Source organism: Chrysemys picta, chromosome 3 (genome assembly GCF_011386835.1).
Source record: "Chrysemys picta bellii isolate R12L10 chromosome 3, ASM1138683v2, whole genome shotgun sequence".
Lineage (NCBI taxonomy): Eukaryota > Metazoa > Chordata > Testudines > Emydidae > Chrysemys > Chrysemys picta.
In genome coordinates, this window is record NC_088793.1 from 170,405,542 (window position 1) to 170,432,625 (window position 27,084).

At 39.6% G+C, this 27,084-nt stretch overlaps 1 protein-coding gene across 9 annotated transcripts in view; it reads left to right on the forward strand.

Moving 5' to 3' along the window:
- The window catches only part of EML4 (EMAP like 4), a 258,663-nt gene that overhangs the window by 110,404 nt on the left and 121,175 nt on the right, over positions 1 to 27,084 (forward strand). The window contains exon 1 of one of the 9 annotated variants that reach the window (XM_065589539.1): positions 23,512 to 24,112. The exons of the other annotated variants lie outside the window; for them this stretch is intronic. The gene's annotated coding sequence lies outside the window, so the exon portion shown is untranslated. Of the gene's footprint in view, positions 1 to 23,511; positions 24,113 to 27,084 lie in introns of those variants that run through there. 9 annotated transcript variants of the gene reach the window in all.

Below are 27,084 nucleotides of genomic sequence, written 5' to 3' on the forward strand. Positions count from 1 at the left end.
GTGTTAGTCTGTATCTACAAAAACAACAAGGAGTCTGGTGGCACCTTAAAGACTAACAGATTTATTTGGGCATAAGCTTTCGTGAGTAAAAACCTCACTTCTTCGGATGCAACAATAAGGGGGAAGGGGGTTGTTGTATCCATGTTTCCTCTATTCTTTTCCTCTCTATAGCTTTCAGTAATTGAGAGTCTGGTGTTGGAAGTTGGAACTGGGAGGGAGTGTTGTGTTGAATTGGTTAAGGCAAAGGGGCTGTGAGATAAGTCCTCTGTGCTCTAGTGCTGGCTATCCCATTGAATCGCTGTGTGATGTTGGGCATCGTCAGAGAAGAGGCACTTTCATAGATGCTAAGTAGTAGTATTTTACAGTTCTTCTCTGTGTGACTGTTACTCAGTTAGCTGGGGAATAGTCTGCTCTGTGCTATGATACCAGTGGAAAGGGAAAGTTATTTCAGCTGAGGTCATTCCTTTGTGCCAAATTGCAGCCTAAAGCAGTCAAGCTGTATGGAGTCACTCTACCCTTGGGAATGGACAGTTGCACACACTGTGGAATGTCTAATGTTGCATTCTGCAGTTTCTGGAAAGGGTGCAGTCTTTGTGTCTCCATCACCCAGGAAATTCATGGCAATTCTCTTGGCCAGCAGATCTGGAATTAATTTTTTTCTGGCTAGGACAGTAAAAGTAAAGATAGAATATTCACACTTACTTTTAATTAGACATGGATATGACTAATATTGTTTTAATGTTTTTGATTTTTAAAAAGACTGAATGTCTCAAGGGGATTTTGTCTCCCCGCAGTAACTGTGAATAAGTGTGTTTTGGGCTGAGGGAGGTCCTGCGATGATGGAGGTTAATCCCCTCCATCAACCCGTGGAGTGGCACTAGAGTTACATCACATCTGATACTGTAGCCCATGTCAGGTTCTGCTCCTACTCAGTTACACGAGGGTGCATGACTGGCTGCTACACACAGGGATGGATCACCTGATCCTACTGCCCAGACAAAACAGCACTAACAGAGCTCCTGCAGAGCTGAGCTCTTGTGGCACACATGAGGTGTGGACTACATACACAGATTTTACAAATCTTGCACACAGTGGAGCTGTATGTGGCTAAATGCCCCTCTATAGGCTCATAGGAAAGGATGAGATTTTCCCTTTAGTAAACTGTAGAGAGCTTTAATCAAGTGGAGGAAGATTGATCTACGATAATTTGTGATTACCTAATGTGTTTTCAACCATTCATGTTTCTGGACTGTGTTTTTGAATTGGGCCAAAATGGATTCAAAATGCACTTATACAATACATACAGGAAGTTAGAGCTGAGGAAAGTGAGTCAGAACCAATATTTAGTATTAACTGTTAAATATGTAACTTAGGGTGACTTTAAAACCATCTGGACAGGGTTGGTTTTCATATAGAAAGGTAAATTGTACTCATGAACTAAGCCAAAATCCATAGTGATTTAAACTTTTCTCAATATGTGGGTTTTTGTAATATTTTATATGAATCATTAATTTTAAAGTATATTATCTGTCTTCTCTTTCTGTTTTTAAGTGTGTAGTACATCTTAATTTTTAACATCAGACTTTTACATTTATTATCATTACTATTACAGTAGTGTTTAGAGTAGTGCTGATGTGAAATTTTTTCATCAAAGTAATTGCAATGAAAAATGTCTGTTATTTTTCTTGGGGGAAAAAAAACAGAATAATTTCAAATTTTGCTGAAAACTTAAAATGTTTCAATTAAAAATGAAATGAAAACTTCTAATGGGAAATTTCTACAAAAACAGTGGGGGAAAACATTTTTAAAAAATTCCCACCAAAAAACCCCTATATTTTTCGACCAGCTCTAATCTAGAAATATACAGGCGTCATTGTGTTAGGCGCTGCACAAACTGGTAGAACGGTGACAGTCCCTGATTTAGTGAGCTCTCAATTTTAAAGATTGATGGTGAAATCCTGGCCCCACTGAAGTCTGTGAGAGTTTTGCCATTGACCTCAATGGGGCAAGAATTCTGCCACAGAAGTTGCATCAGTTATCATATATTTGTTTGTAAATTATATTCCTTAGCATTTTCATATAGTTTTACTTACCTGTAGGAGAGTTAGAAAATGGAACACTTTAGCCCAGTCTAAATTGGTCTGGGCACAGAATTTAAATGAACATACTGTAAAGCAGCTTCAGATAATTCAGTATTAATTCAGTTGGGCTAAGCAGTATGAATACATTAGTTTAGAAATGAAGTTAACTTAACGTGTAGTGTTCAGTTAATTTTGTTTGCAGGGCAGTGTACACAGGGTCTCTCTTGCAGTAAACTTACTATGAAAGAGCTATTTGCTTCTGATAGCTTTTCCCTTTTCAGGTAACTGATACCAAAGAGCATGTTTTGTCTTATCCAGCTTTGCCCAGAATAACCTAGCACGTGTCAGTCCTGTGCAGAACGATGGAGATAGTTAGTCTAATCATCAGATCAAACAAGCTGATTGTTTGACCAACTGAAACAAGTCAGAAAATATGGGCATTTTACAGACAAAGTTTGCTAAAATTATTTTGTTATAGGGCACCTGGCATTTTCTGTCTTTGCTGTACTTTAAGGTCAATAATTGATATTTTACTGAGAACTAAGGAAAAAGAAGCAGGTGATATCACTGGCATATTTCTCAGTATAATTTTGTTATTACTCAAGATCTCAATATAACACAAATATTATGTAATATGCTTGTAACTTATTTGGTTAATTTGATTTGCTTTAAAAAAATCAAAAATTATTGTTGAGATATTTCTGCCAAATGTGTGCTTGAGTTTGCCACCCTTTTAATGGTTACAGGAATTTGTATTAACCAGCAAAGAGGGATATGAAAGGATAATGATGACTGAAATAAGATGATGATTAATCATTCACAGAAAAGAACTGAAAACTATACAGCTGAAGTCTTGTCTGTTACTTATTCTTAGTTAAAAATAGCACAGTCCTGGAGTATTGTCAGAAAATTAGCCCAGTAGCTCTCACAATAGACAAACATGTTAAAGGAGCAAAGTAGCTAAGCAAACTCACTTCAAAAATCACAAAGACAAAAAGCAGACTAAGTAATTGCTTAGGACCCCGAGCAGCTCAAGGGGGCCACTTATTCACTTTTAATTGTGTGTGGGAGGGAGAAGGGGGGTGGCAAAATATTCCTGCTTAGGGCCCCCAATGGACTAGTACCACCTCTCCTAGTACATGGTTTTTAGTCACATAAAAGTGAAATTGACCCTTGTGAAGAGGGTCCCGAATAAATATGTAAGCCCTCCACATAACTTAAGCATTACATAGCCTCATATTAAGGGCTTATATGATGCAAAGGATCTTAAAGGAAAACTCATCTGTGCAGGAGACAGAGTTTTCTTGGGTGTTGATTCAAGATTGGGAAACAAAATCCCACAGCAGCTTAGAACCATCAAAAACCTCACTCTCTTCAGCTCTAAGTGCAGCTCACTTCTTTGACCTTGCCTTCTCTAACATAACCCCATGGTGATATATTTAAAGAATAAACAACAACACTGGTCTGCACACAAACTGGGGAGAAGGTGAGAGAATGAACTACACGTGAGAGAAATTAGTCACATTGCTTCATGCACTCTTGGAAGGTGATCAGATACTATAGTGCTGAGCATGGTGCAAGTATTTCTATAAAATAAGGCTCTTTCCCCTATGGAGAATTTTACCTCTAACAGAAAGAAGTTGGTTTTGAAATCTTGCTTAACATACTTTTTTTCAAGCATGAATTGCCGCCAATTCACAGAAATGTTTAAAACTAGCACACCCATAGGTATATCTTATTTTATTTCTAAACTGCCATAGATGTGCACTGACACTGCTTACAAACTGACAAAAGGCATGGGATCCTGCTCTGAGGAGATTATCATCAGGAGCCGATCCTACAATCGTTTACATTCTCAGTAATGCTTACCCATTAACTCACTGACTTCAATAGGACCACTTGGGTGAGCAACGGTTTATACGATGGGGTAGCCCGAAAAGACCTGTGAGAATTGAAGCATGACTATGTCTGCCCCTATTGGTCAGGCCAGAGCCTTCATAGCTTAATGACAGGTTTCAGAATAGCAGCCGTGTTAGTCTGTATCCGCAAAAAGAACAGGAGTACTTGTGGCACCTTAGAGACTAACAAATTTATTAGAGCATAAGCTTTCGTGGACTATAGCCCACTTCTTCGGATGCAGCATCCGAAGAAGTGGGCTGTAGTCCACAAAAGCTTATGCTCTAATAAATTTGTTAGTCTCTAAGGTGCCACAAGTACTCCTGTTCTTTTTTCATAGCTTAAGAGATCTAAGATCATAACTGAAGGAAGTATGGCAGATGCAGGTTACTAGGTACTACTAATGTCAATTCTAAATTTACCCCTCTTGCACGCAAACCAAGTGTTATCTCACTTTATTCTCTTCTGTTAACCTCATTTTCAAGATTTCACGTTTTTTATATTATGGGAAGGCTTATAGATGCCAAAAGGGTCATATCAAGCTTTTTTGCTCTTGTTTTTGTTTTGCTCTTGTGTTTTGTGTTTTTGTCATGTCTTAACCAAGGCGTTTTGGCCAATAACATTATGCAGAAATAGCATAATGATTATACAGTCCCATTATATAATTGTAAATGGATACTTCGTTATGTGTGATGCTTAGAAGTGAATAGTCCATCCAGCTGGGATAATTTTATATGAATTTATATAATTTAATCCTATAATTTAACAAAGACTTTTGGGAAATGGAATAAACTGGTAATTCTGTGGTCATACTTCAGCTACAGTCAAAATGAACTCGCTTCTTAGAATTGCATTTCTGTTTCAAATTATTCCAATATGAGGCATCAAGTTAAGTTTTGAAAGGTCTACAAGATAAAATTTCTGTGGCAAGGATGGCGGAACTAGAGTAAATACTAAATCTTTCTACAGACAAGTTACATTTGGCAGATTAGCCTTTTCTGATATTTGTAAATATTTATCAAGCTTATCAGCTAATAATAATTATTACTGAGTTGAATGGGTTACTATAAAAACATGTCTCCTGTCTGTAGGAAGCATGCAGATGGTACCCAACTTCTTGTCTTTAATTTGTCTCATGTAGTGTAATGGATGACAGTGTTTACTGGAAATTGGGATTTGGCTGAGCTAGCTGGCTGAAGTCCAGTTGAATAATGACTGAGATGATATTGGTAGTCTGAGAGAGGCAACCAGAAGGGTATTCATAATTATATCAACTCCCTTTATTGAGCGATTGAAACTGCTAGCAATGACACAGGTTTGCGATTTCGGGTTCTTCTTCTGCACTGGAATTATGTACTGTGTTTCTGGGTTGCCTTTTGGGGAGATTCTCATTGGAGTCCCTTTTGATTAGTTAAAATTCTTGGCTTATTAAATTTAAAAAAAACTAAAGAAAATCCAAACACAAGGCAAGAACCACAAAAAAGATGCTTTTTTGAGCACAAAGGACTGAGTGGGTAGAATCTAATTTTCAGTGTCACTTATTTAGCCGCAAGCAGCCTTTCTCCCTCAGTCATAGAATATTAGGGTTGGAAGGGACCTCAGGAGGTCATCTAGTCCAAGCCCCTGCTCAAAGCAAGATCAATCCCCAGACAGATTTTTACCCCAGTTCCTTAAATGGCCCCCTCGAGGATTGAACTCACAACCATGGGTTTAGCAGACCAATGCTCAAACCACTGAGGTATCCCTCCCCTGGTTGATTATACTTTATCACTCCCCTTTTTTCAGTTGTTTCTGGGGAAAAACACTATCCATTATTCAAATACTTAGTGTACTAGAGTTGGTGCTGTTCTGCAGAGCTTTCTCTTTCACGTCAGCCATTACTCTTCCTTTTGTGAACAAGCAATCCCTGGAGGGATCCGGCATATATCTCTAGGATTTTATTACCTTTTAACCTGACATACATGCCCTTTGCCTTACTTTAACTTCATATTTAAATAAGTACAGCGATGTTCCTCTTCCCCTCCCATTTCCCAGAAGAACAAATGTAATTTGAGGGAGCACCTGGCAAGAAATGAGAGAGAACTCCAAAGCAAAAAAGCAAAGCACGCACATTCTGTCTACAGTAGGAAATCCTGCTGTGTTTGACAATGGTTATCACAGAGTTTGTCTAGGCCGTTGGTTCTCAAACTTCATTGCACCATGACCCCCTTCTGACAACAAAAATTATTACAGGACCCCAGGAGGGTTGCGGGGTGGGGGGGCTAAAGCCCGAGCCCCACCGCCCCGGGTGTTGGGGGGGAGGTGGAGAGTATTCTCCCACAGTATTCTTGCCGCCAAGTTAAAGAAGTATGGGCTGGATGAATGGACTGTAAGGTGGATAGAAAGCTGGCTAGGTCGTCGCGCTCAACGGGTAGTGATCAATGGCTCCATGTCTAGTTGGCAGCCGGTTTCAAGCGGAGTGCCCCAAGGGTCGGTCCTGGGGCCAGTTTTGTTTAATATCTTTATTAATGATCTGGAGGATGGTGTGGACTGCATTCTCAGCAAGTTTGCAGATGACACTAAACTAGGAGGCGTGGTAGATACACTAGAGGGTAGGGATCGGATACAGAGGGACCTAGACAAATTAGAGGATTGGGCCAAAAAAACCCTGATGAGGTTCAACAAGGACAAGTGCAGAGTCCTGCACTTAGGACGGAAGAATCCCATGCACTGCTACAGACTAGGGACCGAATGGCTAGGTAGCAGTTCTGCAGAAAAGGACCTAGGGGTCACAGTGGACGAGAAGCTGGATATGAGTCAACAGTGTGCTCTTGTTGCCAAGAAGGCTAACGGCATTTTGGGCTGTATAAGTAGGGGCATTGCCAGCAGATCGAGGAACGTGATCGTTCCCCTTTATTCGACATTGGTGAGGCCTCATCTGGAATACTGTGTCCAGTTTTGGGCCCCACACTACAAGAAGGATGTGGAAAAATTGGAAAGAGTCCAGCGGAGGGCAACAAAAATGATTAGGGGTCTGGAGCATATGACTTGTGAGGAGAGGCTGAGGGAACTGGGATTGTTTAGTCTCCAGAAGAGAAGAATGAGGGGGGATTTGATAGCAGCCTTCAACTACCTGAAGGGGGGTTCCAAAGAGGATGGAGCTCGGCTGTTCTCAGTGGTGGCAGATGACAGAACAAGGAGCAATGGTCTCAAGTTGCAGTGGGGGAGGTCCAGGTTGGATATCAGGAAAAATTATTTCACTAGGAGGGTGGTGAAACACTGGAATGCATTACCTAGGGAGGTGGTGGAGTCTCCTTCCTTGGAGGTTTTTAAGGCCCGGCTTGACAAAGCCCTGGCTGGGATGATTTAGCTGGGAATTGGTCCTGCTTTGAGCAGGGGGTTGGACTAGATGACCTCTTGAGGTCCCTTCCAACTCTGATATTCTATGATTCTATGATTAAACATGGAAAAGACTTTTGTTTACTCTGCAGATATGTCATAAAATATATAGTACATGTGTGTAATCTAATACATACACATATCACTTAGTTCATGAATCAGTATGTGATCCTTCATAATTCTTATATGCTACATGCTACTAAGGGTACATATATAAAATATTTTTGTTCCGGTCAGTAAATTATTACAGAAAGCTGCTCTTGGCTTAATTTAAACAAAATTTTCCATGAGACTTAATTCCTCCTTTGCACCAGATCTCTCCTTGGTTTAAGCAGGAAAGCAATGGTCACGCTAAACGGCACTTGACTCCATCATGTACTGTCCTCTAAAGCTTTCTCTACATTAGGAATTATACAAAATAAAATTAAACAAGGTTTTAGTTGCTTTTGGTGTTTTGCCATTATATTAATCAAACTTGCTTTTCAGCTATGCTAGGACTCTCACTGATGCTAACAATGGTTCAGCTGAAATAGTAGTAGCACTAGTTGGATATTTTTCTCTAAAATTCCTTGTTGTAGACACAGCCTAAATGTGGCTTAGAAGGGTAGTGTAAACTGTTTGTGTATATATAAAATTTCTTGCCCTGCAAGAAATTCTTCTGGCATCTGACAATGAAAATGCCCTAATTCCATTGTTTGTTTAATCTCTGTTTACCTCTATTATTTGTTCTGTTTTGTAAATTTTACTTAGGTTTCATGGAAACTGATAGTAACACTGCTGGGAGGAGATTCTGCAGTTTCAATTCTTTCTAAAATTCTTCTGTTGCTTCACAATCTAGGATTTCTTAGATTAAAAAATAAAAGTAGCCTACTCCTTTCCGAAATAACCATCACAAGGTACACTCAGCCTCGCTGTGTATCCAGACCTACCTCACAAGGGTGGTATGAGGATTAATTAGTTAATGTCTGTGCCATGCTCCAAATATACAGAGTGTTTTACAGTGGCAAGTAAGTATGATTATTACTGCAGAAAATCTCCTGCAGCATCAAAGGTGTGAACTGTACTTTCCACCCACACATTGTTTACTTCAATGAGGTGTTAATTTGGGAGCTTCACTGCGAACATTTAAATGCTAATTTTCTTAAGCACTATCAACCTAAAAAAATAAAAATTTAAGTGGAGTCAAGGCAGTTTCAAATATATTATCTCAGTACCCTGCTGTCCATTTTCAGATCGTCATAGGCTTACGTGTTCTGCAAAGCAGGATTTTCTTGTCTCACAGCCTAGGCTGGAAGGAGGTTTTTTCTGCCATTTGTGTTGGAATTGTTCCTTCATATTTCTCAATCCCTTCTCTGTAATGACTGAAATGCATATTTTGCACATTACTTTTTTTTTCAATGCGGCTACAAGCCATTGTAAATATCGCCTGACAGAGTGGTTGTGTGGGAGTCACAGAGCCTACATTTTATCTTTTGAGACTAAGCAGATACTTAGCAATGTCTGCTCTAGGCTCTGTCTACGCTAAGCAAATTGTTTCTTAGATCTTTTCCATGCTAGGGAATATTTACAAAAAATTGTCACTGTTGCTGGTTCAGTTCCACCTGTGTTGGAAATGTTGAGAGCCCTAGAGTTGATAGGTCTCCTGCACTGGTGCTGAAAACACTTTTCTTTCCAACCCTGAGAGAAAAGGTTGGACCAACTTTTGTTGGTGAAAGAAACAAGCTTTTGAGCTACATCATCGGTTTTCAAACTGGGGGGTGCGTGAAGAAATTCCAAGGGGGGCACGAGGCTGTGAAATTGTCATAACGAAAAAAATTTATCAGCGTAAAATTTTTTGTTGTTTATTTTTTAATTTTTTAAAATGTATTTATTTAATAGATCAACAGACAATAAATTATACATATTCTGTATACATAATAATATACATGTATATTCTGTATACATAATAATAACTATTCATAAAATTGTCCAGTTACAGGCCTATATTATTTAACTACGATAAGTATTAACAATCTTCTCGTTTTTGGTTATGAATATAAGTAGATAAGAATAAAGTACAATAATAATAAAAATACAACTATAAATAAAAGTATATAACTGCAATGTTTTCAAATTTCATACCACGAAATGTAAATATTTTTTATTTCTTTGCCTTTCGATGTGTAGGAGTGCCGTTTTGGTCGGTGAGGAGGCCGAAGAACGATGTAGAAAGCAATGGAACTTTTAAAAACTTCCTAGCTCTCTAGCGAGAGTGTTCGACACTGTTCTATCGTGGGAGTGGTTACCTCCACCACTCACCGCGCAAGACCAGCTACTTGTTGGACTGGTGGTGGGGTGTATATATAGGGCAACATGCGTCCGTACGTAATAGTAGTAGTAAATAAACGTTCGCGATAACTCAAATTAACTTGCGGCTGTTATTATTCACGAATCAGGAAAATTATTTTTATAGATTTTTTTTAATAGACTATTATGGCAGTGATTAAGAAAAGAAAGTACGATGAAGACTACATTTAAGTATGGTTTCACCATCATGGAAAAAAAGGGATAGATCATCCTCAATGCATAGTATGCCACCCAGTTCTCAGCAATGATGCCTTGAGACCTAGTCATCTTGAGCGACACTTGACAAAGAACCATAGCGCTTTGAAAGACAAACCAAAAGAGTTTTTTGGCTGCTAAACTTCAAAATTTAAATGCACGAAGCTGGACACTATGGAACTTTTCATCAAGCATTGGCCAAAGTGGTAGAAGCATCTTATGAACTGTCATTGCTCATCGCTAAAGCCAAGAAATCGCACACAATAGGAGAAACTCTTGTGAAGCCTTGATTGTTGAAAGCAGCTGATATTGTGCTTGGTGCCGAAAGCAAGAAAAAAATATCGGAAATTTCGCTTTCTGACAATTCCGTGAAATATTGCATTGATGATATGGTGAAAGATCTAAAACTTCAAGTTGTGGAGGCAGTGAAAGCTCCTTTTTTCACAGTTCAGTGTGACAATACCACTGATGTAGCACAATGCTGTCAGTTGCCTGTCTACATTCGATTAATTAACAATGGAACTGTGAAAGAAGAACTCCTTTTTTCGAAGGAATTGACGACCACATCAAAGGCTTCTGATGTTATGAAAATGGTTTCCGACTTTTTTGAAGAAAATGGACTTTCATGGAAAAAACTGGTTGGTGTATGCACAGATGGTGCTCCAGTGATGCTTGGCTCTCGCTCTGGATTTGTGACATTGTTGAAAGAAAAAAATCTAGCTGTAACCATGACTCACTGCATCATACACAGACAAGCGTTGGCTGTTAAAACCCTTCCAGATGACCTACGTGACTCATTGAATTTGGCTATCAAGTTGTCAATTTTGTGAAGAACGAGACTTTTTGCAGCTTTTTGCGCAGATTTGGGAGTGGATCATAAAATTCTTTTGTTTCATCTGAAGAAGTGAGGTTTTTACCCACGAAAGCTTATGCCCAAATAAATCTGTTAGTCTTTAAGGTGCCACCGGACTCCTTGTTGTTTTTGTAGATACAGACTAACACAGCTACCCCCTGATACTGAGGTACAATGGCTTTCCAAAGGGAACATGCTTTTGAGAATATTTGAACTGAAAGACTAAGTGGAAATTTTCCTCAAGCAACAGAAAAAAGAAGTTATATCGTGCGTTTACGGACCAAACATTTCAACTTTAACTGGCATACCTCGTGGACATTTTTGAATCTTTGAACAATCTCAATTTGAAGCTGCAAGGAAATAATGGTGCAAATGTTATAGCACACCACCATGCCATCAAAGCATTTACGGAAAAAATCAAGCTTTGGAAACGTTGAACGCAAGCTCAGACACCTGACTTTTCATCTTTTCCAACATTTTCATCACTCGCTGAAAATGAAGGTTTCCAAGAACTTTGTAAAGAGGATGCGAAGAACAAAATTGTGTTTCATCTGGACTGCCTTGCTGACGAATTCATCCGCTATTTTCCAAACAACTTTTCTGGCAACCCCCTTCATAAAATAGTACATAATCCGTTCAACGTTGATGTCGATTCATTGACAGAAGTATTGCAAGAACAAGCACTCAAAATGAAATACGATTCAAGTATGAAAGATATTTTTGAAAACTTAAGCCTGGAGGAGTTTTGGATAAAATATTTCCCAATTTACCCGAAAGTTGGAGAAGAAGCGCTACGTATTATTCTTCCGTTTTTGTCGACGTACCTCTGTGAAAAAAGCTTTTCAAGTTTAGTCTTAATAAAAATGGAACAAAGGAATCAACTGGATGTCAAAAACTATTTGAGTTGCGCACCTAGGATGTCCCAACTCATGAAGAAAATGCAGCATCATCCTTCACCTTAAATTCATTTTGTTTAAGCTATTTCTTCTTTTAAATTACATTTTTATTAAATTTTTGTGCCAAGAAAAACTATTTGTTCTTATTTTTAATTTTAAATAAAAAATGTTATACCAAGTTTTGTTTTTTTTTAAATTTTAAATTACGAATTGAATTTGTTAAAAGGGCGGTTGGATGATAGTAAAGGAGAGATGGGGGGCTGAGGGTTTTTAGAAAATTAAAAAGGGGCATGATGCTGAAAAGTTTGGGAACCAATGAGCTACACAGAGCTTTTCTTCAGGTCTTGGAAAGGTACTCAGTGTCATCGCTAAATACAAGTTGCGATTGGAGGGTTTTTTTTCCCTGTATTGAGGTAGATTCTCTCAGGGTATTTGGGTGACCTGTTCCATGATGCAATCTTCTTCTCTGCCCTTGTTTGGTGAAGGCAGTTTGTGTTAAGGTGTGTAACCCACACTTTCTCCTCATAGCATATTCTGTGGTATCTGAGTGCCTGGTTGTTGATAAGAGTTCTTGGTGTGAATTTTTTGTAAAAACAGTTGCTGAAAACCATTCTCCGGTGTAGTGAAGGCTCACGGCAACTGTTATAATTGTGTCCTATCTGTACAGTTTTAGGATCTGCCATCAGAACTTTGTTACTTGAAATGGCGTTTAAGAACAATGTTGAAAATGATTATTTTAGAGCAGATGGAGGCTTTAATGCTGTTGTTCTGCTTTAAGAGCTGAGAAAGAGTAGTGGCTACAAGACTGAGTGAATTTAAAATTGAGGATTATAAGTAAATAGAAGGGGAGGGAGAGGACTTTCTTGAAAAGAGTATGTGTGTTTAAAATGATGTATATTGTATTATCAGCTCCCATGATTTTGCTACAGGTCTAACAATATTTGTCAATGGGACTGAAGTCACAGGCTGCCCTCAACTAGATGGACACTGTGATGGAAATGGCAAGGTCAGGGCAGGCTGCAAAAGGAAGAGCAGATACTCCCAAAACTAGTGGGTAACACTGATGTTAAACTCCCCAACTAGTCACAAACTGTGCTTCTCATCTGGTTGTCAAGAAGCAAAAAAGGACTCCCACAGCCCCCTTTATTGCATTCCAGTCCTCTGGCTCCCAGTCAGCACATAGGTCCAGTACAGCGAGAAGTTATTTAAAAAACTCTGCTCACATATACAAAATGTTCTTCGGATCCCAAATAGGGTGACCAGACAGCAAGTGTGAAAAATCGGGACGGGGGTGGGGGTAATAGGATCCTATATAAGAAAAGGACCCCAAAATCGGGACTGTCCCTATAAAATCGGGACATCTGGTCACCCTAATCCCAAAGGGTCAGCCACATCACCAGGCCAGTATAGGTTTGGATCTTACCCAAAACACCACGCTGCCAGCCAATCCTTTAGTGTCTAAAACTAAAGGTTTATAATAAAGAAAAAAGAACAAGAAGAGAGATGTTAAATGGTAAAGCAGTCACATACATACAAAGATTCAAAGTCCATGAGGTTCCTAGCAGTATTGGTGAGTTTGCTGGCTTGAAAGTCCCTCTGGAACACATCCACAGTTTGGATGGGGGTCATTCAGTCCTTTGTTCAGAGCTTCAGTTTGCAGCAAAGTTCCTCCAGTGGTAAGAAGCAGGATTGAAGGCAAAATGGAGAAGGTGCAGCTGCCTTCTATAGTCTTTTGCCATGCAGCTTGTCCTTTCTTTGTCCCAAACTCAAGCTGCACAGCACATGTCTTGGAAGCCTTAGAGTTCTGTCCATAGGCATGCCCCTGCATGTCTTGCTGAGTCATAAGGTGTATCCTTTCCCTTCTCTTAATGGGTCAATGTATAGCTGATGGTCCTCAGTGGGCCATCAAGCAGGCTAGACAGTGCTGATGCCAAACTGTCTGCGGGGGTGTCACCCAGAAGCATAGCACAAGTTTTGAAATACATACATACATATCTATAATCCATAATACAGAGGTGATACAAACACATAAATGAGATTATCATATCTGGCAAATTGTAACATTTTTGCAGATACCTTACATCGCATATCTGGCATTACTCATTGCAGTTTTACAATATTGATATTCATAATATCCTAAAGTGTCCCCCAGATTCCATACAGTGTCACAGCCACCATATTCCATTAACCTTTGCAAGTGAATGTAAGGCCATCCCTGGCACAAATTGCTGCTACCTTCCATTATTTCTACTAGAGCTGGGGGTGTGGTGGGGGAGGGGAGGGGAGAATATTGTGGTCGTTTTGGGCCAGACAGGAGAGTGTGGAGTTAGATGTAAAATTTCTGGAAATTTTGAAGGCATTTGGAGGGAAAAAGTGGTCCCCCCCTACCCCCTGTTTCTTAGGAAAAAATGGAAATTTTCTGAGAAGATGAAATATCCAAGGTAGTTAATTGTTTATCAAAACTTAACTTCATTTACTCTTTAAAGAATTATATATATATATATATATATATATATATATATATATATATATATATATATATATATATTTTTTTTTTTTTTTTTGAATTTAGTACATAAAAAGTACTGTTTGGTATATTTATGAAATAAATAAATATAAATTATTTAGTTTTGATTTGAATAATATTGACAAATATATCTAGTATAAGGGATGGACATGCCTGACAAATGTAGGTGCCATTTTGCCTGTTGTCAAACAGGGGGAAAAATATATAAAATGTTGAAAATTGAAAGCATCAATTGTTATAAACAAAAAAAGAAGGTTGTATCCTTTGGGCTCAGAAATTATATACCAATAGACCTGACCTGACATTATCATGCAGACCCAGAAGAAACTCATGTTTCTAGAGAAAAGGTTTAGAAAATGATGTAACTGTAATGTTGTTAACGGAGAACAATATTAAGAATCAACATCCAAACTTTATAGTAGCAACACCAAACTCTTTAATAGTGCATTATCATATACACAAGTGTAATTGTAGACAAAACTAACAATACTGTGAACCAGTATTATATACAACGTAAACAGTTACTAATGTATTCTTGGATGTGCTAGCTAGGGTGACCAGATGTCCCGATTTTATAGGGACAGTGCCAATTTTTGGATCTTATATAGGCTTCTATTACCCCCCTGCGCCCACCCTCTGTCCCGATTTTTCACACTTGCTGTCTGGTCCCCTAATGCTAGCATAGCTCAAGTTTTTCCTTCTTTCCTCTTCTTTTCACTGTTTATTCTGAGAATATATTTCATATAACAGTTTCTTTTCAGTTTTTCCCCAAATTTCCAATTTTTCCATACCGGGCCTCAGGAAAAAGAAAACTTGGAAAAAAACCATTTCCCCCCTAAAGTTTCCGTTTTTTCCCCCAGACCCTCATATCTCCACATGGAGGTGCTGGGAGGGGGCTTCAGAGAAAGGGAATGTGTTAGGGAACTAGTCAGAAAACACTGAGAAGTCAAAGGAATAAGGGGAGCAAGAAGTAGAGTTGGGGGATGTCAGTGAAAGGTGGGGAGAAGCAGGCAGTCTGAGGGGTATATATAAAAATGTGGTGTCATGACAGAAGGATGTGGCATCCTATAGTTAGGAACGGACATTGAAGAACCTTTTTTGAATGATAGTGAAAATATACCCATCCAACGCTATCTCATTTGAAAAAAGACTGTCTTTAACTCTGTTCCTAGCCAACTGAAACCACTGAGCTATCACATACGTGCTTCATTAGTTGGGAAGAGTAAAATTTGCAAACATTAAATGGTGCCAAGTATACTGTATCCATAAAAAAGGATGGTAAGCTGTTTTTGTATGTTATCTCATGTAATGACTTGAATGTTTTTCTCTTGTTTTTGAAATCATGTCCCACAATTGATCTGGAAATAGCAGGTTTAAAGAGTGGAAACACAGCCTTCCTTTTAGGCAAAAATTTACTAGCAAATACCACAGCACAAACAAAAATGAGGCACAGTTTATTGTCAGAATAAACAAGAAATATTTAAGAAATACGTCAGAGACTTTCAATAACTTGCTTGTTAAAATCTGTACTCCTGAACTCAGATGGCTTGCAGCAGAGTAGATGTACTGCATTGATGGGAAATGTCAGTTTCTCCTAGTAATGTTGCAATCTCAGAAATTCAGACTGTGCGTGTTGGAAATCTGCTTTCGCACACACATTGTTGAAAAAAGATTATTTCTCAGAAAATCTGCAATAAGTACTAGATGAACTGGTACTTAACGAAAATGCTACAAAAAAATCCTATATATGTAAAGATTTTCTGTCACAAGAATTACGAATTAGCATTACTATTTTGGCAATTATAATAATAATAATAAAAAAAATCCTTGCCTGAGGAAGCACTTTATATGTTCAAAGCACAGCTCCCGAGACTCCAGTTGCAGCACTTTTGCAAATCACTCCCCAGGATCTCAGGTTGGACTCCCAGAAAATTAGAAATATGTAGTTAGTGACCACCTGTGAAAAATTTAGTTTAAGTGACTTGCTCAGCATCACACAGGAATTCTGTGTCCGTGTCAGGGATAGAATCCAGTTCTCCAGGGATGCTTTCAACTGGTTTAACCATGAGACCATCCTTTCTGTTTCTGAAGTCTCTTGCCTCATTCACTTCAGATATTCCAGCTTTTGCTACAAATAAGGCAAGGGTTGAACAAAAAGCAGTCTTATACACAACCTTGATTAATTCCCAGAACAGGTCCTTCCCTCGCACTGAATGAAGAAGGGATTGGAACCTTTAGCAGGATTGGAACCTTTAGATTTAATGCACAGACCTCAGCTACTTGAGCTAATGGAGTAGTAGGACATTTTCATTCTGTATGTGGACCAGTATTAGAAGGGAAAGAGACACACACTTTGCCAGAAGGTTTAATTGATATTTGCTGACAGCAGAGGGAATGGTGAGATGCGTATCTTGTTTCCATGCTGGGCTGTGAAGGGGAGTGTACTCTAATGGGCACAGACTTGTCCATCCACTCTCTTCAAGCTTAATTCTTTCTGCCCTATCCCTCCAACCTGTGTCAGTACTGTCTCTTTCCACCAACTACCCTCAAGCTCCTCATCCCAGTCTCCTTGCCTGCCCATCCAGTCCCAGTCCCTGTCCCCTCCATCCCCTGGCTTCTCATGCAATCTCTTTCCATGCTTCCTCCTACCTCATCATTTGATTTCCAAGTCTCTCTACTTGTCCAGTCTGTCTCCTCACCCTAACCACTCTTCATCTCCTTGTCTCCTTCTGCTTTCTCTTCCTTGTCCCAGTCTCTTTGCCCTTACAGCTGTTGTCTTCCCACAGCTTTCCTTTCTTAGCAGCCAACTGGCTCCCCATTTTCCTAGTCCCACCCACCCCCATACTTCTTGCCCCAACCATTCCATCATTCTTCCCGCTTCCTCTCAGGCTGACTCTTGTCTCATCTGCATTCAAATCAGATAGCTTATTCCTCCTTGCTGCTTTGGTGCCAGCAGGGAGGTCTCTGAGAGCACTGGAGAAACAGGCTTCTCTTCTCAGTTCCATGCTTAGTGACGACGATGGGAATCTTTGGAGATTTTAACTGCCAAAACTGAAGATGTGGGCATGTTCACATTGCAATTTTTCAAAGTCTTATAATCTGGCCAGATTTAGCCAGATTTTCATGGAGACAGCAAAAAGCACATCTCTGACACAAATTTCAAGTCCCTGCTGCAAAGTACAGGCGTGCAAAAGCTATTCAAAGAAAAGGTCACCAGAATTTTTTAACATGGGCAAATCATACTTTTTCCTTAGCCTTGTTCTCAGAAACTGCTGAACTGTTTTGGCTGGAAGTTTGAAAAAAATTCAGCCCAAAGCGGACACCTAATGTGGAAAATTTCAGCCCCAGTGGTTAAAGTTTGGCAAAGTAATAAGCAAACAAAAAGAGTCTTTTAAGATTGTCTGACAATTCCCAGTATTAGGCAGTGCTACTAGCATCACCTAAAATAATGTAAACATACACAAACATTATATATTTTCCACATATGTATAATTTCAAATATTTTATTTTGTCTATTATGTATAATTTTCAACTTGTAGTATAATTTATTGAAAAAGTCTCGTCTATTCTATTCTCCCCCACATCAAACTTTCAAACGTTTATTTTAGGGAACTGAAAATCCCATCAAAATTTGTAATGTTTCTAATTATTTTTTGCACTTGCAGAACTTAAAATATGTAATGCAGAATTGTGAAGGATGATATAAAGGGCTTGGGAATGGCTGGATGACTCCTCAGTGAGTTATGCAGGGCATCGCAAGCGTCAATAATCCTACCACAGCATCATGAATTCTGTCTGGCATACAGACATGTATCTTGTCTGTGTAACAGAAAAATTATTTTAGAAATGTGTAGAGACTTTTAAGTATGTTATTGAGACTGTTTCTTTGTATTCTACTTGTGAAGTCAGTGCCATGAGTCCAACTGTACAGGCCTCAGAGGGAGAAGGGGGTATTAAACGTAACAAAGGTAAAATACTTCTAAAATCTTTTTTCAAAATGGCGCTTTTATGTGTACACTACTACTTAAAATCCTGCTTCAAGCTACCTAGGGCTACAAGCAAGTACATGGTGTGCCTTGCTGCAAAGCAGTGGATCTCCTTGTTCACAGTTGTGGAAGATAAGATTGTGGATCGTCAACCTGGCATTAGTCCATTGCCCAGTTTGCATTTCAAAACAAGAGGGTTATGGGGATTTTGGGGTAGGGTGGTGAGACTTCCCCATTTGGGCAAAAGAGGAATGATTTTTAAACCATAGCATTTAAAAAAAAAAACCATGACTGAAGGCAGCTACTGAGAAGTTTGGAAGTTTGGGATAAACCCCAAGGAAGATAGATTCATGGGCAGTATTATAGGTGAGGCTGTAAAAGGTGCATTAAAAATGCAGTGTGTATCAGCAAATATTACCAGGCTATCAACATCACATATGTGGGGTAGATGTGTATACATGTAGATATATTAATTTTTCTCAAAATTCAGTATTGGCAAGAATAAAATTGACTTTGTCATAATATGGTATCAGGCAATCAACACAGTTACTGGAATCTTTTACAGGCCGGAAACTAATACTGGCCACATTTTGTTAGCAATGAAATACAGTGTATGGTCGTCTGTATGAATCATACATTGATATGTTTCTAGATTACTTATATTAAGATAATACCAGAATATTTTCAGAGGTAGATTTACTGGACTGTTCTGAGAAATTTTATCTTTAGACATGGCTTCTGTAATATGGGGTTATTACGGAAGTGGTTTTAAGGATGTTTGTGTAATCCTCTGGCTCCTTTTTTTCTGAGCCAAAGAGCCTGAAAAGCCACAAATGATTTTAGAAATTTTAGAGTATAACACGAAAATGAAGATAGTTATCTGATACAAATGTTTGTTAAACTCTTTGGAGATGCAATTTAATAATAATACTAGTTTTTTGGTATATCTGAATTTTTCCTTTTTAGCATTCTCTAACTAGATTAAGCTGATTATTTCCTGTGTAATAAGGTCTAATAAATTTTAACATATTAAAATCAGCAAATGCCAAGAAACTACACTTTAAACATTGAGTAACGTGCATAGCATATCTGGTCACAATGATTGTATTTGGTTAGAAAAATAATAGTTGATGGAAATATACCATTAGACTCTGGCTAAAACTTTCAAATCTAAGTTACTTGGAGTTAGGCTCTTAAATCAAGTTTTAGGCACCTAAAAAATTTCCTTAATTTCAGAGTTGCTGAACAGTCACAAAACTCATTTGAAATCAGCACCTTAAAAAATAAGACCACGTTCATTTAGGTGCCTAAAAATAGATTCAAAACACTAACTTTAGTCAGACAGATTTGTATGGCCCATATGCCAATACCTAAAATCTATATTTGTGTTCTCTGGAGTGACTGTAATGTTTTATTTAACTACTGTTTGCTGGTCCATACAATTATATTTTAAAAGGTAAAAGTGTTATGAAATTTTTTTTTATTTTGAACTTGGCTTAATTTTTATAAAAGGGGCTGAGTTGACAGCACTAGAGACAGAGGTGTAATCTGTACTGAATTAATTACAGCAGCAGTGCATCCTCTCCTACCAATATATCTCAGTCTTAACCTACTGGGACCTCCTTTATGGAGGAGATAGATAATAATTCACTTTTTGTGCCAGTTCAGTTTTTATAAAAGCATATATTGTGTTGGAGATAGTATAACATGCAGTATAAGGTGCTTAGACATTGACTACTTTCAAATGGGCTATCAAACAGCCATCAGATGGTAAAGACCATTGGACACTATTGCACTGAGTTAGGTTCATACTGATAGCCAACTCATGGCCTTTCACTCGTAGGTTAACTTGTAGTCTGTTGGCTAATACTTGACATAATACATACTTTACACCTAATGCAAAAATGTATATGAAAGTTAGTTCAGGAACAGTGAAGAGGGTTGCCAACTTTCTAATCACACCCTTGCCCCACCCCTTTCCGAAGCCCTGCCCATGCCCCTCCCCTTCTCCGAGGGACCCCCCTGCTTACCCTTCCCTCCATTGCTCATTCTCCCCTACTCTCACTCACTTGTTCATTTTCACCGGGATGGGGCAGGGGGTTGGGGTGCGGGAGAGGGTGAGGGTTCTGGCTGGGTGTGCAGGCTCTGGGGTGGGGCCAGGGATGAGGGGTTCAGAGTGTGGGCTCAGAGTTCAGAGCTCCAGGCTGAGGCAGGGGCGTGGGGTGTGGGAGGGGGTGAAGAGTGCGGGCTCTGGGAGGGAGTTGGGGTGCGGGAGGGGGTTCTGACCTGGGGCAGGGGGTTAGGGTGCGGGAGGGGGTTCGAGGTGCGGGCTCCGGCTGGGCGGCTCCTGGAAGCGGCCAGCATGTCTGGTTACTAGGCCGAGGTGCGGTCAGGCAGGTCCACACACTGCCTCAGTCCGCAGGCGCCGGCCCTGCAGGTCCCATTGGCCGTTATTCCCAGCCAATGGGAGCTGCGGAGCTGGCACTCAGGGTGGGGGCAGCACGTGGAGCCCCCATGGCCACCCCTGCACATAGGGGCCACAAGGACATGTCACCACTTCTAGGAGCCATGCGGAACCAGGGCAGGCAGGGAGCGTGCCTTGAACCCCCTGCACTGCCGACTGGACTTTTAGTGGCTCAGTCAGAGCCGCTAGGGTCCCTTTTCGACTGGGCGGCTCCAGTTGAAAACCAGACACTTGGCAATCCTAACAGTGAATAATATAGAAATATCTTGTCTTGGACATTCCTTTTAAACTTCCAAAAGCTATTAATGACCGAAGTTCATGTCTAAATGTTAAAAAAAAAAAAAAAAAAAAATCCAAACTTGAATATGACTACAGATAAAAAGTCCAAAGCTCGTAAGTTTATATTTATTACATACTTGTATAAATTTATAACAACATAATGAAACTTGAAAAGGAGTGTTGAGGGCAGTGATTTTTCAGGTTTAAGCCTGGATTGTGGTTTTTATTAAGTTTAGCATATCATTAATCATGAAAATATAGCATAGCCTTTGGAAGCTAATAATTTATGCCTGTGACTGTTATTCCCCATTTAGTCAGAGTACCCGCATTTTAAAGCCCTAATCTTGCAAAGTGATCCATGCATGTAGATCTTTAGTTCCCTACAGAGAACCATTAGTGTAACAAAAGTTCTGGAAGCTAATGGAAAGAGAATGAATCATAAAAAGGAATGCAGCTTTTAATACTTACAACTTCAGTAGTACTCAGGGATTCAAAATAAAAAATGTAAATATGGAATGTTTAACAATGCAGTGCTTCAGTACAGCAAGATCAGTTTAGTAACACTTATCTACTACTGCAACGAATAACAACCTCAGTACACCTCGATGATTGTTTGATAAGAAAAAAATAAACAAAAACTCTTGCCTCTTTTACCAGCAGTCCTTCATATTTTATATAAAACTAAGCAAACAGTGCATCTGTTATTAAATGAATATTTTAAAAAGCAGGGGAAAGAGTGGCTCTGGGGACAATGCTGTAATATATATTGTCACCATGTCCAGCAGTCAATAAGTGTTTTCCTCTAGTAGTCTATGTATATGGTTGGGTGGTTTAACTACATGTTTGTTTTGATTTTGAATCCAAGTTCAAAGTTATATTCCTTATACGATTCATATAGCTGCAAAACCTTTTTCTGTTTTCATGCATGTTAATATTTGAAAGGGTCAACAGAGACATTGGGGTCTGTAGAGTCTGATGCTTCCATATTTTGAAAAGTTGTCTTGTGTCTTTGGTTTTGCCACCTGGTAAGCTGGTTTTAATGCCAATATATTGCAGCAAACTGCAAGGAAATTTGTTCCATTGAAAGTGATTGCAAAAGGAATTTTGTGAATTATCTTCCTGGAAATATGTTTCTAATAATCCTCAGCCAGTCAGATGATTCACGGTTCTTCAGAACAAAAATGGCAGGTTGTCCAAAAAGTGGCACCGAGGGGAGAACTGAGAAACATGCAGATAATCCCCCACCCCCACCCTCAGCCTTCAGAGCCTTCAGATTGTAATGAGAATGGATTGTTTTGGTGCCATTTCATTTTGCAGTCTTTAATCATGAGACTGAATCTGGTCCTGGGAACACAGGAAATTTAGGCTATGTTCCCACATTGAAGGGGCTTTCATATTACTGGGGAAATTGTGTGTGTTGGCAGAGGGGGTGTAAAAATATCTGTGGTTTGTGTGGCTTATTGGATGAAGTGCTGGCTTTTCCACTCTGTGGTTTAAATTTCCATGTGCTGGGTTTTGTAGAATTTGTTTTTCTCAAATATTGTTTTTCTCGAAAATCAAACTCTTTGTGATGTTTGGGCATATTATGCAGGATTAGTTGGCATATAGGACTGATAATGGGATTGATATGTGCTCTGATATTATCATTATGAGCCCAGTATAGAAGGCTTGATATTTTTCTTTTACATTTAGGTAGCCAATTCAGATTTGTCTGAAGTAATCAGTGACTAAGGCGGAGATTTTAAAATGCGATTACCCTGCTAAATCTGCTTAGTGGCCTATGTGAATTGTGTTTGGAGGTCTGTCCAGCACCATCACTGGTGCCTCATTAGGGCTTCTGGCAAAGAGTTCCAGCACTGAATGGGCAGAGAAACGGAACTCTCCCATCTTCTAGAAGTGGTTTCACCCACTTAGGCAAATTATAAGTAGTGATGTAAATATTGGTTTAAAAAGTTAACCAGTTAAACTATTAAAATGATATTGTTTAACTGGTTAGTTGTTAACCGAGGTCGCTCTGGCTGGCCTGGCGGGACTGGGGACCCTCCAGATGGCTGGCACGAGCTGGCTGAGGCTGGGGTCACTCTGGCCAGACAGCGTGGGGTGGCCGTGGCTGGGGCCACTCCGGCCAGCTGGAGGGGCTGCGCCAGGGCTGGGGTCGCTCTGGGGCTGCTCCAGCACAGCTGGGGCCGGGGTCCCACCGCCCGGCGTGGGGCGGCCTGGGTTAACAGTTAAGGTTGGTTAACGGTAAACCTAATGCTTACCGGTTAACCGTTGAACCTTTTACATCCCTAATTAGAAGAGTAGCATAAAGCATTTTGCAGTGCTGTGGCTGTACATGTTATATGGAAAGAGGACTCTAGTCTCTGGGGCTTTCATTTCAGAGGTTTTCTGAGCTCTAAATTCATCCCCCTCTAAAAAACATTTTTTTTTAAGTTAATTTTTTTTTTGTCTTTACACCATAAAAGTGATTTCTCATTGATCAGGTGCACAGGTGGTGTGACGGGGTATACCAGAGCCTTTGAGGCCCCCTGCTGGAGGCCTCATTGCCCTGCCACACCCCAGTCCAATAAAGGGCAGTGCAGAGGGTCCACCAAGCTGCCTAAAGTGGCTGTGTGAGACACAGTCAATCAGGGCCTAGCAGCCTACTATAAGAGGAGCTCCAGGGCCAGGGGAAGTTCAGTTCCTTGCTGGAGCTGCAGGAGCCTGGATGGTGTGTGGCTGGCTGACGGAGCTGCAGAAGCCCAGACAAGGCAGTGCTGCCAGAAGCCGAGGAGAGCAAAAAGGAGCCCCGAGCTGGTTGCAGGGACTCCATTAGGACAAAGCTCTGTGGTAAGGGTGAAGACAGTGCAGAACCGTGGGGAAGTGGCCAAGGGAATTAGAGAAGTCGTGTGACATAGTTAAAAGGACACAGCAGACCGTTGCGATCTACGGGGTGTCTGGGCTGGGGCCTGGAGTAGAGGATGGGCCCGGGTCCCCTCCACCCACCACCGTTAGCCACTGGGGGTGGAGGGGAGTGGCCTGGACATTGAGGCACCCCAGAGAGGGAACTGAACTGTAGTAGCCCAGCTGGAGAGCTACAGTCAAGAAGCCCAAGAGGGCGAAGACATTGTCTCCAGGGCGGGAGCCCTGGGGCACTGCTCTATCCCAGAGCAGGGACAATCAGAGAGAGAGAGCGGGCGCACACACTTGGCCAAAGAGGTGCTCACGAGAGGTGAGTGCACTCCGTTACAGTGAGCTAAAAAGCACTATTTAAAACATAAAAACAAAGCATACTCTTTGGAAATAAAAGTAATTAGCTGTGTGTACTCCATTCCCTATACCCTGCTCCTGTCTTAAAAATCCTTGTCCTAGGTTGAAAATGTAACTTAAATTTAAATGGGAAAATTGTAAAATCCTGAATAATAACAGTCATAAAAAAACTGAGAAATTTTAAACTGTATGGGCCAAATCCTGGCTCCCTAGAAATCAATGGCAAAAAAATCCAGTTGATTTCAGTAGGACCAGGATTTTCGCTAGAAGTGAAAAAGTATTTTACTGCTATGTCAGAAGAAGACTTTATACCACGAGTACTATAAGTTCTGTTGTAACATTGGTTACACACATGGATTGCATAACTGAAGAAAACCATATATATTTTGAGCCTTTAGAAATATTGACTTCTGTTACTCTGTTAAATGACAGCCATATATTTGAATGAAATAACACAGGAACTTTAGTTTATTTACCCAAAGCAGACTTAGATTTGGGAAGAAAATCAATGGATGTTTGGAGGTAACATAAGAAAACATAGTTGAACTACAATATTTTTTAAGTGCTGAAATTAGTGTAGCAAAGTCATCTGCACCAAAATCATTGGTAGGCAGTACTTGCTAGGTTAGAAACGCCATACAGGATGGCGTGTAGTTTTTTTTTTGTTTTTTTTTTTCGCTTCTGAATTTTTAAACGTTATACAGACTTAATTCTGGAATGAGTGCATTGCAGGTGGCTTCTGTAATATCTGAAAGTAGGGTGCTGCTTGTTCATATTTTATAGTTTAAGAGGTTTCTTTGCTTGGTTTTTCTGTTTGCCATATGTTTGCTCTTGGTCTAGTGACCTCTATGCCTGCTGTACTGGGCAGCATGAATGTGAAAAAATGCCCCTTAATACTCTAACACTATCTTTAAAATATGTACATATTATATATATAATCAGTGCCCTAAAAATGGTATTTAGATTACAAGGAAACATTTGTAAGGGAAGCAGAAATCTGTGAAAACATTTCATTTTGAAAACTGCTGATCTGCCAAGGAAGGGGAGTAGTATCCTAAATTTCAGTGTCCTAAATTTGTTGTAATGGTTTGAATAATAGCCAGTCATATTTAGTTTGAAGGCATCCTTTAGGGTAACTTGAAGTAGTCACCCAATTGTTTCACTTTTCCAAGCACTTTTGGAAATGGTATCTCTTGGAATTTAGTTTGAATTTTTGCAGTTAAGCATTTCAGTTTGAGGTAATTCATTGTATATCTGTAATGTTTCACAATTTAACCTATAATCTATTTCTAATATCTGTTTTTCCTCTGGAGTGCTAAGTACACCTCTACCCCAATATAATGCGACCCGATATAACACGAATTCTGATATAACTCGGTAAAGCAGTGCTCCGGGGTGGCGGGGCTGCACACTGTGGTGGATCAAAGCAAGTTCGATATAACGTGGTTTCACCTATAATGCGGTAAGATTTTTTGGCTCCCGAGGACAGCGTTATATCGAGGTAGAGGTGTACTAATAAGTCATCTGCCTAGAGTGTTACTGTGGTTCTCAACATCAGCCTCCATACCCTTGCTCTTCCTTGGAGATTGTTCTTGCTTATTATTAAGATTCAGATGAATAAATTTAAGGCCAGACAGGTCTTTATGATTGTCTAGTCCGATTTCCTGCATAACATAGGCCAAAACATCTCACCCAATAATTTCTTCGATTCCATAACTTCTGTTAGAGTTATGGCATATCTTTTAGAAAGAGAGGCAGTCTCAATTTAAGACTTCAAGAGATGGAGAATCCATCACATTCCTAGGTAAGTTATTCAAATGGTTAATTACCACTAAGTTAAAAATTTGCACCATTTTCTAGTCTAAATTTGTCTAGCTTTAGGTTCTGACCACTGGACCTCATTATGCCCTTTTCTGCAAGATTAAAGTGCTGTCTACTCTCAGAAATCTCTGACCCATGTAGGGTCATGTAGATCATAATCAAGTCACTTCTCAACATTCTTTTGAATAAACTAAATAGATTGAGCTTTTTAGTTCTCTTATGCTATTGGGCTTGTTTTCTAGATTTTGATCTTTGTGGTTAAGTCAAAGCAGGTCTGCTTTCCAACTTCTCTTGTAAATTTCTAATGGCAGCAAGAATTTCTCTGCAGCCATTGTTGCAGAAAACGAGAATGACTTAGTCCAGTTGCTAAATACTTTTCTTGATGAAGTACAAAACAGACTTAGTTGATGTCAGTAGTGAAAATACAATAATTTGCATTGGCCAGTATTTCACTTAAATACCTAGTGTCTGTGTTCATCAAGGAAATAGATGAGCAGATTAAAGTATGCCTATGCTGCCACACAGATTGGACAACAGAGGAATCAATAGCAGTGCGTACCAAAGTGCTGTATTGTAACTCCCCCCGTCTGGTTGTTGTGAGCATGAACTAAAAGGTTCCTAGTTTACATTAAAGTAGTCCTGTTTGAAGAGGGCTATATTAATGTGAACTGGGAACCTTTTAGTTTGTCCCACAGCATCCACACAGAGGAGTTGCAGCCCTGCACTTTGGTGTGAACCACTATTCATACCCCCATAGTCTGAATTATAGGCTTGTGTAGATAAGTCCTAAGTAGTGGAGCCTTGTTTGGTAATTACTATTGGACTTCACACAGTGAGCATGGTAATGTCTGGCTTTTAAAACTCTGATGAAACATAACTAAAAGACGGCTGCTTGTTTCTTTTTACTAATGTTTTATAGTAATCTGTAGTGTATCTGTAGGGCCTGGGGATTTACTCATTGTAAGACTTTTAACTGCAGTTTATATTTTTTATTTTACTTCCGTATGAAGCACTTCAGTTTGGGCTAATTGATTTGGTGGTGTATTGCGATAGGTATTACGTGATAGCTGTGGTATTTTGGTTTTGATTGATACTACCATAAGATGAACTTTA